This window comes from Empidonax traillii, unplaced genomic scaffold, assembly GCF_003031625.1.
Source record: "Empidonax traillii isolate 1590-97213 ecotype Southwest subspecies unplaced genomic scaffold, ASM303162v1 scaffold402:size526523, whole genome shotgun sequence".
NCBI classification, from domain to species: Eukaryota; Metazoa; Chordata; class Aves; order Passeriformes; family Tyrannidae; genus Empidonax; species Empidonax traillii.
Window position 1 is genome coordinate 68557 of NW_020955595.1, and position 13944 is coordinate 82500.

Below are 13944 nucleotides of genomic sequence, written 5' to 3' on the forward strand. Positions count from 1 at the left end.
ATCAGCTTTCATTACTGTGTGGTGCTCAAAACAGAGCAGAAGATCCTTTTGGAGACAACTGAATAATTTTTTTCAGGCTTTTTTGTGGCTGTTTTATGTAACCTAAAGCAGCACAGAGAAGAGTAGGGATGCCTGGAGTTGTTTTTCATCTCACAAGTTCTGTTTTAAATCTTCTGGCTAGAGAAGAATACCTTATCATACCCATTTCCCCGAGTGAGATCAGACACCAAATTTGTAAAGAGTTTTATCTTAGTAAATGAAATGTAAATATAAATTATGTATTTGAGGTTGAATGCTCCTCAGACTGGTTTTGGCTTAATGAGTGGTGATATTCTTTGTTTTACCTAATGAGCTATATTGGTGAGTTTCACTCGCTATGACTACAGGTATCTGAGTCGTGTCCTCACTGTGCATGTTGAGCAAACAGACAGATAGATAGATATACACTAGCTATTTGTGATTCCATGGTTGGTATCACTGTGTTAAAATTCCTATTTAACTGAAAGAAAATGGATATCGACCTGTATTAGCCTGATTGCATGTCAGGTTCTGCACTCAGTTTGAATTATTAGGAAATAGACAAGGAAAATTGATTGTATTTTAAAGGTCCTGTGAAAAGTTTTAGAGCTGCACATTAGGAAGTGGTGTTAACCAAACAAAAACTAATAATGTTCAGTAGCGTTAGGAATCATCCATTCCACCTTACCTCTTCAAAGTATACTAATTTGCTCTGAATAGGCACAATAAACAAAAGTTTCAAAGTACTGTTAGCTGCTGTGTAGGATTCACAGCAAGACACTATACAGTTTTTCCAGCACTCAAGAGATTCAGCTTGCTACACTGCAGATCTCAAGACGAAAGATATTGAAAGTAATGTACCACAAAACCAGTCATGAGCTAGACATGAACACACCCAAAAAAGCTGGTTTCTAATACTGGGAAAACTGCAGTGGAAAGTCAATGAATTACAAAAGAGCAAAACCCCTCTGCCATCCTCCAGCACTGAGTCCTAGATGTCCTGGAAGAGTCAGGCAAATGGCAAGTCTTGCCACAGCTCATGGATGCTGGAGGACCTGAGTGTATATGCACAACCAAAGTGCCAGGAGCACATTTTCCAGGATGGTACCAGTTTATTGGGCTAGAATGAGCGTTCTATCACTGAAGAAAAAAAAACCATGAGGTAGAGTACCATAGAAGCACCAAGAATAGGAATTTTCAATTTATCTGAGCCTGAAATGAGTTCCTTGATTACATCTGCCACCAGGTCGAGGGAGGTGATTCTGCCCCTCTACTTTACTCTCATGAGACCCCATATGGAGTGCTGCATCCAACTCTGGGGTCCCCAGCACGGAAAGGACACTGACCTGTTGGAGCAAGTCCAGAGGAGAGCCACCAAGGTTTTAGAGGGATGAAGCACCTCTCCTAAGAGGAAAGGTTGAGAGAATTGTGTTGGTTCAGCCTGGAAAAGAGTTGGCTTAGGGGTGACCTAATTATGGTCTTCCAGTACCTGAAGGGGACCTACAAGAAAGATGGAGAACTACTTTCTGGAGGAGCATGTAGTCATAGGACAAGAGGGAATTGCTTCAAACTGAGAGGATGTTTAGATTGAATATTAGGGGAAAATCCATAACTGTGAGAGTGGTGAAGCACTAGAACAAGTTCGCCAGAGAACCTATTGATGCCCCATCCCTGGAAATGTTTACAGCCAGGATGGATGGATTTCTGTATACCTGATCTGGTGTTCATAGCATGAGGATTGGAACTAGATGATCTTTAAGGCCCCTTCCAATCCAAACCATTCTATGATTCTATAATTTTCCAGAGGAAACTGTAATTTCATCAACTCTGTCCAGTTGTAGTGACCAGCTTCTGACATGGTAGGTATATAGAAGTTGGCCTTTGATTAGGGAAATGCCTGCCTTGGATTTCACTGCCAACATCCGTGAAATAGCATTAACAGTCTTGTTCATATAAAGACTTGGCATAATTTCTGGTAATATGTCCCAGACAAAAAAAATCTCAAAACACTGCTTCCAGAATAGCCAAGTGGTATTTTTGTGATATGGAAGTTCAGTTTCAGATCTGCCACTTTTTGGAAAGGACGTGAGCTTGTTAAATATGCAGCTCTGCACTGAAAGGGGTATGAAGAAACATAATCTGTGTGAGTTGTCGACAACCTGCCAGTGTGAGGCTGAAATACTTTTTGGGAATGCTCCATGCATGGAAGAGATTTTGTGCTTTGCAGTGCCTCTATGACAATACCACCCATGAGCACACAGTGGAATTGAAGATTACATTCATTTTAGTAGGACAGTTAGACTGCAGAGCTTTGACACTTCTGAGATGTTAAGGCAAAGCCAAGGAGAGCTACAGAGCAGCTATCAAAAATAGGCATGTTTCTCTAGCCTTGTCATGGGTAATCTTTGCCTTTATTAATGTATTTTCATTCTGCCTTTACATAAGGTTGGAGTTTCTTTCTTGTCCTGCACAGGAATCTGTACTGAGACCTGTGCTGCTGAAATTATCTCTAAGTGACCTATTAAAGAAGGTAAATAGTGAGGAAACAAATCTACAAACAATACAAAACCACTCAAGAGACTGCTAGACAATGAAGTTTTGTAGAAGGGTCTTGTGATACCAGCAACTGGGTTATAAAACAACAAACTAAATTAAATGTATAAAAGCAAACAAAGTAATGTGTAAGGAGAAACCAATGCACAATGACTGTCTTTAAGTTATATTATTTTTCTTTACACATAAGAAAGAGACACTGGAATTATTATGGTTAGACATTTGAAAATATCAGCTTCATGCCCAACAACATTTTAAAATAAACTATGACATATAATTAAATATTAAAAAATATTATGACATATATTGAGAAAGAATAGAGAAGAAAAATTGATATTGTAACACGTGCGTCTTTTCCACATGTACCTTGAATGTAGTTTTGATTAGCATATCTTGAATAGGCTGTAACCCAGCTAAAGTAGCACAGAGAAGAGCAAGAATGTCTGGAATTACTGAAAGGACTGCATGCATTTAATAAAAGAATTCTTGAGCATGGAGAATGGATGACGCAAAAAGGGCGAGATATAAAAGGGGACATAACTGTTTTGTACTGGCTATACTCTTATATTCATTCTTCACCTCATCTTCCCCCGCTGGCCCTTGTCAGGGGCAATATAATGAACTTAGTGAGCTTGGGAAACTTTTTATCTGTACTGCTATAAAGTTTTTATGGTCTTTTATTTCTTTAATTTTTTTCCTGTCTCAAGACTAATGAAAATTGTCTCTAACAACTTAAATATCCTGGCAAACTGAGGCAGATTCTTGAGTATTCAGAGGCATTTAAATTCTGGATATTTCTGAAAATGCCACCATGTTCTCCTCTACCATGTTTAACAAAACAAAACAAAACAAAAAAAATTAGCTCCTTCTTAGTTTTTGTTCTGATGTCTGCATTGCCATTCATGCCACGAGACAAAAGCATATCCAGTCAGTAAAACTGTCCCTCAAACTATAGCCATATGTCATTCAACAAAAGCTTGAGGAATATCTTATTTCATTCAAAGGTATGTGTCTGAGGAGTGCAAATTTCTTATCACTGTTTCCTAGCATTTGCCAAGAGGCAGAATGTCAAATAAATAATTTAGACTGGCTGAGGCACTGCAGGAAAACAAAGCCATCAGTCATCGTAGCTACATTATTGATCACCAATAACAAGATATTTGCTAAGACAAATGGTTCTGTTATTATACCAGTGAATTTTAGTCTACCCTGACTAAATAAATCTTATTGAACAGTTTGTTGTTTTAAGATGTCCAAACATTTCCTTATTAATTTTTACCTTTCTTTCTATCCAGCCACATATGGAATCTCTCTCTATACATGTTGTTTGTTTGTTTACAGTCTTTCTCTAAATACATTGCCCTTGCCTTATAAAATTGGGTAAGGAATTTCAAACCTGTATGTGTGATTTTTACATCCACAAAATCTTCTTGATAGCTTGGATGCAGAGGAAAATGTGAACAAGGTGATCCTGTAAGTAAAGCATTCTATCCTCTCTCAATACAAATGTTTTTTCTGCTATCTTATATTAATGGGGCTTGTCACGTTCTTGTATCTGGTGTTACGATATAATTATTTTTAGTTTACATATGGATTTTCTCCATTATCAACATGTAATTATAATAGTAGCAGTGCCCAGGGGTTACTAGTTATGTCTATTCATAGAAGTCTTTCAGTACCTCAGAAATATCCTGCTATATACAATATCTGATAGCTCCAAACCTATGCAGACTGCTGTGTACTCCTCTGACAGCTGCCTGGATCATGCTCTGGGGGAAGGTGAAGACACCTCTAGACAGTGAACCTAACCACCTCTAAAGATACAGGGAGAAGCACTTGATCCTGAGCCTCTGAAGTGTCAAATGCTGTTTGCAAGATGCTGTTCTGTCACAGCAGTCAAGAGAGAAGTTCTCAGCACCTTGTGGATATGTGGAAGAAAAATTTGCTGCCAAAGTGTGGGCTGAGAATGGCTCTTGCAAATCCTAAATCCCTGAGTTTCCTGCATGATTTTTTTCCCCAAGATTTTATAAACTCTGGGACTGATTTGCACCCGAATTTTTTATTTCATATTAAATCTTGCCAATTAACTTGAATTAATTAAGAATTTTAGAAGTTTGTTTTAGGTATTCTCTGTACATTTCATCAAAACAGAGTATGTGGATTAATTTTAAAATATGGGCAGTAAGATCCAAATATCACATTCCTAGGAGGAAACTGATCTAAGAATGGAAGTGAATACACTTCCAAGTAAGAAAATATGGTGGGCGGAAGACAAGAACAACAAAAATATTTCTACATCTGAAAGCATCATCTGGGACTTGCTGACTTTTTATTGAACAGAAAAATGAAAACAAGACTTCCCTCAGTGATAGAAATACATGCCAGAGTCTTTGGAGACTTGCAGAAGTATAAAGAAACACTGAAGACAAACAAAAAACCCCTCAGTACTATTTGGGGTCTTGAAAACTACAATTACCTCAGGGACATTCTGCTGTGCACCTCTCTGGTGGGAAATAGTAGTCACAAATAGTACAGGTGTCACAAGAATCCACGCTGTGATCCAGTGAGATTGCCACCTTGCATGGTTACGTATAAGCATCAAAGTTAAAGGCACTAAGTCCAAAATTTGCAGCAGTGAAAAACTGAAATGGATCAGTTAATAAAGACTGAGAACACCAAGCCCCAGGGCGTGGCACAACCACAGCTGTTTTGGGGGAACACTCCCTAGGCATTTCTTAGCCTAATTATATCAGGCATATCTAACCCATAACTATACAGGTTCAACTACGTGCCTGACATTCCTTGACATATTTATAACCACTGTTTTGTTACATTTGGCTGAAGAAGGGAGGTCTGCATCTGAAGGCTCTTGCAGGAGCCCGCTGTCATTCATTTAAAAGAGCTCACCTTAGCAATGCTAATCAGTCACAATTTGGGCACTTGATAAAGCAAGTTCACAACATCAATTTCCAGGAAGAGAAGCTTATGCTAGGATCTTTTTTTCCATTAAATCCCCTGTGCAGCAAAACTTAGATACATGCTGCTCTAAATTGGTAGAATATGGTATAGTAAGGATTTTTTTGCCCTCTCAACTTATTATACAGATATCACCCTGGTTTCTTTCTTTTGAGAGTTACATAACTGTCAATCATGGTGGCTCTGTGAAGGTAAAGAGATTTAGAAACAGCTAAAAAAAAATTTGTTCTAAATTCAGGAGACGAGTCTCTGAAACTAGAAATACAAACTGAATAGTAATACAGAGTACATGTTAGATTTTGAAATACTCCTGAAAGCTGATGAATGCTTTTTTAATATTAAAAAACTATGTCTATAAATTTTAACAGTATTTTGAGTTTTCTTAGGACTCCAAATTCTCCTTTACATGTCAAAATGAAGGACAGCTATAGATGATACCTGATTTTTAATTTGTTCAAAGTGGATTATACACTCTTATCTTGTAGATGATCCAGCTTGAGCAGTTTCCTTTTTATTCTCCTCATTAGAAATCCCTATGGAAATCAGTAAGACTGCTACAAACAAAAGAAAACCCTTGCCTGAAAATCTCTCCAGGTTTCTTTCAAGAGGTAACATTTCTCTATCTAAAACGTCCTTGGTGGCCTTTTAGGACTCTTGAAGTCAATGACTAAATTCCCATTGATTTCAGTGAACCTAGTGCTGCTAATTAATACTACTAAAAGTTGTGTCTTGCTATTATTGCTTGTTAACATTAAGTTTCTAATAATTTGAGGAAAAAAAATCCCTTTAATGAAACCAGAGACAAACACAAAACTAAAAAAAGGAAATATAGATTTCTGATTAAAAGGCTATGCTAAAATGTGACTAACAAAAGATTTTAGACTCCTCCATAAAAGTTTCAAACATGGGTTTTTATTTGGTTTATATTTGTTAGTATCCCCATCATACAGATGACACTAAAAGACAAATAGGTTGGAGAGTTAACTGACATCCATCAGGTCTTTGAAGAGACCTTGGAATTTCTGATATTTGTATCATGGATATTCGCCATCCTGTGCAAAAACTGTGTGCCCAGTCGTTACTCCTAGAACTAAGCAAGCTAATGTATCATTAAACTCTTCTAAAGTTTTCTTTTCTTTGTCTTGGCAAAGCCCTTACACTCATCCATCCCTGTTTTCAAGATTTGGGAAAACATTCTTGTTATATTTTTCTTCTCTCTTTCTTCATCTCCATACATCTCTACACTTCCAATAGAAAAATTCAAAGACTCAAAGTATCTTGGCAGTTTCAAGCAGCTATATTAACCCACCTTGATGAAGTAGGTAAAAAGAAATTAAGGTGAAAGGTGAATAGTTATGATATACTATGATCTGTTGCTACCTCAGGCAAACTATGCCACCTGCTCTAATAAAAGCTCAGATGACTAGACATGTAAATGCAAGATAAAAACCCATCTACTCTTTCAATAAGGCATACATTTTAATCTTAGGAAAAAAAAGTATTTAAAACTCCCTTTTTTTGGAACAGATTAGATTTCTACGTTTCATGGTTCAACCCCTGTGGGGGAGCCCAGATGGTTCTGGGCTCTCTGTAAACTGAGATACCGAAGATGGAACTTCTTACACCTGGTTAATCACGGACAGTAGGACTGTAACACAGAGTGGTTTCCTGTTAGGAGTGTTAACCTATTTTGTTAAGACATGTGGCTGTGTGTCCAATCATGAGTTCTTATGATAGTGGTAAACTAATGCTGTGTGTACATGTGTCACCCAGAACTGTATAAAGGTAGACACACTGTTGCAGTAAAGCAAGCTGGTATCCTGAAACCGTGTCGCCATCCCGCCTCGACCATGACAAACCCCAGCTGGAAACTACGCACTACACAACCGCTCGCTCATTCCCCCATGCACACAAGCAAAGCAAATAATGTGATTAATTCACTGCTTCCCTTGGGCAGGCAGGTGTGCAGCCATCCCCAGGAAAGCAGGGCCCCATTACATGGAATGGTTATTTGGAAAGACAAATGCCATCACTTGGAGTATCTCCCTCTTCCTCCTTCATCCCCTGAGCCCCCTCACCAGTGTGGCAGTATGAAAAGCAGAAAAGGCCTTGGCTCTGTGTAAGCACTACTCAGTAGTAACAAAAACATCTCTGTATTACCAACACTGTTTTCAGCACAAATCCAAAACACAGCCCCTTACCAGCCACTGTGAAAAAAATTAACTCTACCCGAGCCTAACCCAGCACACTGTGCCTTATAGACTTACGAATTCTCAGGCTGGCTAACACCCAATCTCTGAAGCATGGACATTGAATGTATTCTAGTAACTGAATTTCAGAACTGGATGGGCGTGCTGAGAACCTACTGGCAAATCATCAGCCCAAGTGATTCTGCCTTGTAGCTGGCTTCCACTTTCTTCCAGAAGCAGGCAAACCGCTTCAGTACTATATGGAAACAGATTCTGAATTGCATTGAGAACTTGTGGGATTCGTTTGAAATTATATTAATATAGGGTGACTCATTTATAGATGATAGACAATGCACAAATCAAACTTAAACATTAGTTCAGGAAAGTGACTGATGTTGTCCTTTGATGGATAAACCTCCAGGGGTGAAGGGACACTTTTCAAATTGTATTAGCATAAACAAAAATACTATTTTACATTTCTCAGCACCCTGGAGCTATATTTTGCTCTGAGCATTGCTCTCCTAAATGGCATGAAATTATCAGCAGGGGTGGCTTGTGTCTACATAAATCAGCCATAATAATGCCTATAGATTTGCATTCATTTCTATTTCTTTATTTATATTTGCTAGTGCTTTCCAAAATCTGATGGACAAATTGGCTTAGCAATCACTGTTCCTGCTTGGTGTGTCCTAATGGAGGCTGTCATCTGAAGTGATTTGGCTTTTGTTACAGCATAAAGGCTTTTTTTTTTTCCCCTTTTCCTTCCAGGGGATAATAGACCTTGTCATAAGCTATTGTATCTTTTGATTTAAAAAAATAAATATATCACTTCCCCTCTCCCTTCTTCTTTGACACAAACACAACCCAATATTTACAGATCATACATACCTTGGAAACACTTTTGGGTTTCACAGGCTAATACAGATAATAAGCTTTATAGCACCCAGGAAGAGAAAACATGAGGTGATCAGGTGGAATCTTTTTCAGAGATGACCAGACTTTTCTGGTTTTGCATTGGTTGCACTGTTTTCTCCCTGTTTATCCTCCAAAAGTCAGGCAAGACAGATTAGTCTTGAGTAATTTTTTTATTTTTATTTATTTATTACTTCAGGAAAGGTGTGTCTCTAGACAAGTTATATTAAGGACTTCTTCCCTTGTCTGAATCACTCTGTTTCATTGGCACCTTTTCTACTTTTTGAGTCAGCCACCAATCAAGACTCTCACATTCTTTTAACTTTTATTTTTGGAATAAAAATTCCCCCTTTGTGAAAAGGGAGACCTGGTATTTTCTAAGGTTCAGAAACAGTAAAGAGTACTCAGGTCACGTAGTCTGTTACCTTCCCTATACTATGTCACTGCAACATGTAAAATACTTCTCATGGGAAAATTTGACATCTTATGCCTCAGTTCAGGAAATCGCAGCTCCTATGTTGAGAGGTTTTCAGGAACTCATGGAAAAACCATTGCTACAGCTACAGCTGGATATCTAAGGACTGTATAGAAAACTCAAGGGAATGGCCTGAAGTTGTGTCAGGGGAGGTTTAGGTCGGATATTAGAAAGAGGTTCTTCACACAGAGGGTGGTTGGGCACTGGAACAGGTTCCCCAGGGAAGCGGTCACAGCACCAAGCCTGACAGAGTTCAAGAAGAGTTTGGACAATACTCTCAGGCATATGGTGTGACTCTTGGGGATGGTCCTGTGCAGGGCTAAGGGTTAGACTCAATGACCCTTATGGGTCCTTTCCAGCTCAGCATATTCTCTGACTATATTTGTTTTTAACCATACCTCTTCAAACCTCTGTCCAATACACTCATCTATCCTGTTCGTTTGGTATATTTTGTACGTTTCTCATGCCTTTATTTTTACATGAAGGCAATTAACATACAGAGATTCTGGTCTCTATCTAGGGCGTTTTTAAAATGCTATCACCAACAGGATTTCAATGCAACCAATAGAGGATAGTATTCTTAATATTGTTTTCTCTCCTCTGGGTCTTATTAAATGATATGAAGATTCCAACTTCAATTTACAAATTTATATTATGAAGGGTAAGAAGTTATAATAATACAATTAAAGAAATCTAACTCCTGATTTAATTTGAAAAACAACAATAAAGCCTCAGTTTTCAAAACAAAAAGCTGATATGTATATATGGGCTATGACTTGGTCATAAATTCTGAGATCATAGGTTACCTTCAGTAACCATAGGTAACCTTCAATAACCATATGTAACCTTCAATATCTGTTCAGTACTCAGCTGAGGTTCCAGAAATTTTGTTATGTAAACTCAAAAAGACAATTAAGCATTATTTGGAACAGGTTTTAATAGCTGTGATGGAGCATTAGTAATTGCACACATTCTGATAGTGGAATATGTAGAGACAAGGTTGAGTTGTTCAGTTTTACACTGCACTTAGCCTGGTGTTCAGGTGTGGTGTCCCATCGCTAAGTAGCCTTTGCTACAGGTGTACATTAGTTCCCTTTAATGACCCACATTTGGTAATCTCATGTCTACTTGTCATCTTCAGTCAGGAAGAATAAAAAATCCACATAGGAATGATCCAATGTTCTCATCTCTCCTTGCAGTCTTGTGATCATTATAAGAATGGACTAACATCTTGCCTTTTGACCCCTGTTAGTCTTGGCAAGAAAATTTTTATTACAGAATTTTAGTGAAAGATAGATACTTTCTGTCTTCCCAGAACACAGCCACTGATCTTTGAAAAATCTACTTATAGTCAAAACCCAGCCTTTTAGGCATCTATTTTCATGAAAAATGATATAATAAGGGCACAGAAGCATCAAATTAATATATACATTGACAATAGTGCTCAGAACTCTTCATTCTACTTGGTCGTGGAAAGAAAGCGACACATGGCTGGCATTTTTCTCTCTTCTCTGTTTCTCCTGCTTTTGACAACTAAAATAGAAAGTAACTCACTATAATAGTTTTCAGTGTGCCAACAGTTTTAAAAATTTTTCCAAATCTCCATATTCCTCAATAAAGTACTTGAAAAGTCTATTCCTATGGACAAGACCATAGACTCTTTTTCAGTGTGTCTTGAGTGTATTTGATCAACCTGAAGAAAGCACTTGGCAAAGCTGAAAATTAGAGAATTAGATACAGCCGTGTTGGCAAATAGAGTGGTTCAATAGGAGTGGATATTGAAACAGTCAGTGCTAACGACTTGGAATCCACACTGCTCACTTAACAGTCTTTTCTAGTCTTAGTTATCTAGTCTTTTCTGATAGCCTGAGGACCCATTAGTAGCTGCAGCAAAATAGGTACTCTGCTGGACCACTCTGCTAGAGCACGGTATCTGGTTTACTTCAGTCTGACAGGAAGCCTTTGAATGAGCTCTAAGATACAGACAAAAATGTAGTAAGTGGGGACACCCAGGAAATATACACCAAAGCCTTATTCTGACCAGAGCTAAAGAAATAGCTTTGAAACATCCCTGGTTCTTTAATTGATACTGTCAAAATTTGTGCTGTTAAAAATTATATTAATTTTCTTGTAACATTTAAAATTATGTTCTTCTAATAACTGTTTAAATGTTCTCCTCCTTTTTGGCTTTTGGATAAAGGACAATTTCTTCCAAGTGTTCTTACTGGAAATTCACAGTGTTGTCATAAAGTAAGCACAGATAGGCCAAAGCAGTCCTAGAAGACAACTTTTCCATTCAGTAAGTGGTGTTATTCTTCAGATTAAATAAAAAGCAGATTTTTTTTTTCCAAGGGAAATACCATTTAAATGTGACAGAAGGTTAATGTTTGTAAGTCATAAGTAGAATCTTAAAAGTACTCCACCCAAGAGTATTTTTCATTTTTCCTTGAATGGCTGACCAATTCTAGACAGCCTATTAAAATTACCTTCATAATAAAGATGAGCATTTGGTGAAGAATACAGAGATATACCTCAAAGAATGATTTCTTCATTTTCATTTTGACAGTTTGTCTTAATATGTACTGAGCTGACTTCAGCTCTTTTGCAGATGTTTATATTATTCCAAGTCTTGTTCAGACACCAAAAACTGCTGATAAAAGGTGTGCTTCACATTTGGAGTTCTCTGCTCAAGACATGTCAGCAAAAAAGCCCATTTTCAAAACATTAAGTGACTTCCATGTATTTAATAAAGCTGGTGAACTTGCCATATTTTCTATAGACCTGCCTAGTTGAAATAGAAATAAATGAGAAAACAGATCCCATCCTAACAGCACTGGTAGGTAAAACTATACATATCCTAAAAGATGCTCTACGAAGTACTAGATTTGCAATATCTTCCAAGAAGTGAAGTCTCACTTTCCCTTGGTAAACAGCTGTGCACTTGACACAGTGGAACTGGACTACCTAGGATTTTCCCCTGTAACCCAGAATGGTATGGTACTACATGATCAGTAACCAAAAATTCAGGTGCAAAATTGCTTTGCTGCTACACTAGTTATTGCTGAAGTGGTACCTTGTGGTGTTCCAAATATGTTTGAGCTACCATTCTGTAGCTGCAATTGTCTTCAGTGATGGACACATTGGGAAATTCAATTTTGATAACCAGAACATTTCTGTATTGCCTTTACTTTGGTCTGTCATTTCCATTTCTCCTCTCTGATTCCTTGAGGTGATTCTTGCTCAAGAACTTTTGCAAACTGAATTGTCTGTGCTTATTTTTCAGAGCATACACATATGCTTTGTGCTCGTTTTACTTTGACCCCCTCACAAAAATTAGATCACAAATGATCCCTGGCATTCTAAACAAATTACTTATTGATCTATGAATTGTTGTGTATGATTTCAGCCAATCCAACAAACTTCAGAACAAGTAGAAAAATAACAAATTGCTATCTGTGCTGTATAAATTCAAGAAGATGAGTTAAAGGGGTTGTATTGATAGTGGTTAAACCAGGAATTTAATTTTTTAAAAAGTCTAAGATACCACCACCACAAGTTGATAATGAAGGATGAAATTACATTGTAAAAAAAAGGAAAGATGCAGAACACATAATGTTGCACTCTTCTGAGTAGGAAGACAATTCCACACCAAAAAAAAAAAAAAAAAAAAAAAAAAAAAAAAAAAAAAAAAAAAAAAAAAAAAAAAAAAAAAAAAAAAAAAAAAAAAAAAAAGATGCTGTATAAATTACTAGCAGTAAAATTGTCAGAATGTTCTGATTTCATTGCAGAGCATAGGCATTAACTCTGTTGGGGTTGTGCAGGTGAGCAGGAATATTATCTTGCTGGGGTCTGCATCCGTTTCTTGTCAGGACAGCTTTCTATCTTTCATCTTTCTGGTTTACTAGGTATCTCAGCTACATCTATGTGTTAAAACTCATTCAAACCCTGATTTCATTTTTACTGTCTCTATGCCATTTTAACTTTAGCAAAATTCCTGAGTTAAAAATGTAACACATGGATAAGCTAGATATTTTCAGACTTTTTAGGCAGAAAATCTGAGTTCAAAATAAAGTCACTTACTTATGACAGTAAGCAAATAAGCCTTGGAGATGATCAGCTTTATCTAGAAACTGACCAAATGGATGAGTGAGTTAGAATTTGGATTTATGGGACAGATCCTCATCTGCAGGCAGTGGAGTTGCAACAATTCATAGAGGCTGAAAAGTGTCTGAATTTCTGGTTCTGCCACTAAACATTGACTTGTAAATAATGAACATTCCCATGACACTAAGGCAAGTTTTAATAGAAGCTCTAAAGAAAAATGCTGCCAGGAGTATAAGTTTTTGATTCAACTGAAGACCATAAATAAGTCCTATACATACAAATAAAAAATGAAAGTGATAGTAGGGTTGTCTGCACACTTTCCCCAGTGGGAGAAACATTGTGCCTAAAAAGCAAAGAGAAGAAACAAAAGCAAGTACTCTCGCAAAGAAATTTGCATCTTGTTATTAAACAGCCAACTTTTACATAATGAAGGGCATATTTACAGTGCTGCTCAAATTGAATGCTCTAAGGCTGTTTTATGATATTAAAATATTTATAAATAGGCTTTAATTCAGCTTTGCCTCTGTCAGAAAACTCAATGGAAATTCTAATTACCATTTCTCTGTGCAGATGAAAGGCAATCATGTATTGACATTCAGCTAACACTATTCACCAAAAGGTTCAATAGTTTAGCATGACTGACAAAGCATTAAATAAGGGCATAGGCTGGTTTTATAAATAATGCTGACTGTATTCAGAGTGTTATAGGATACACAA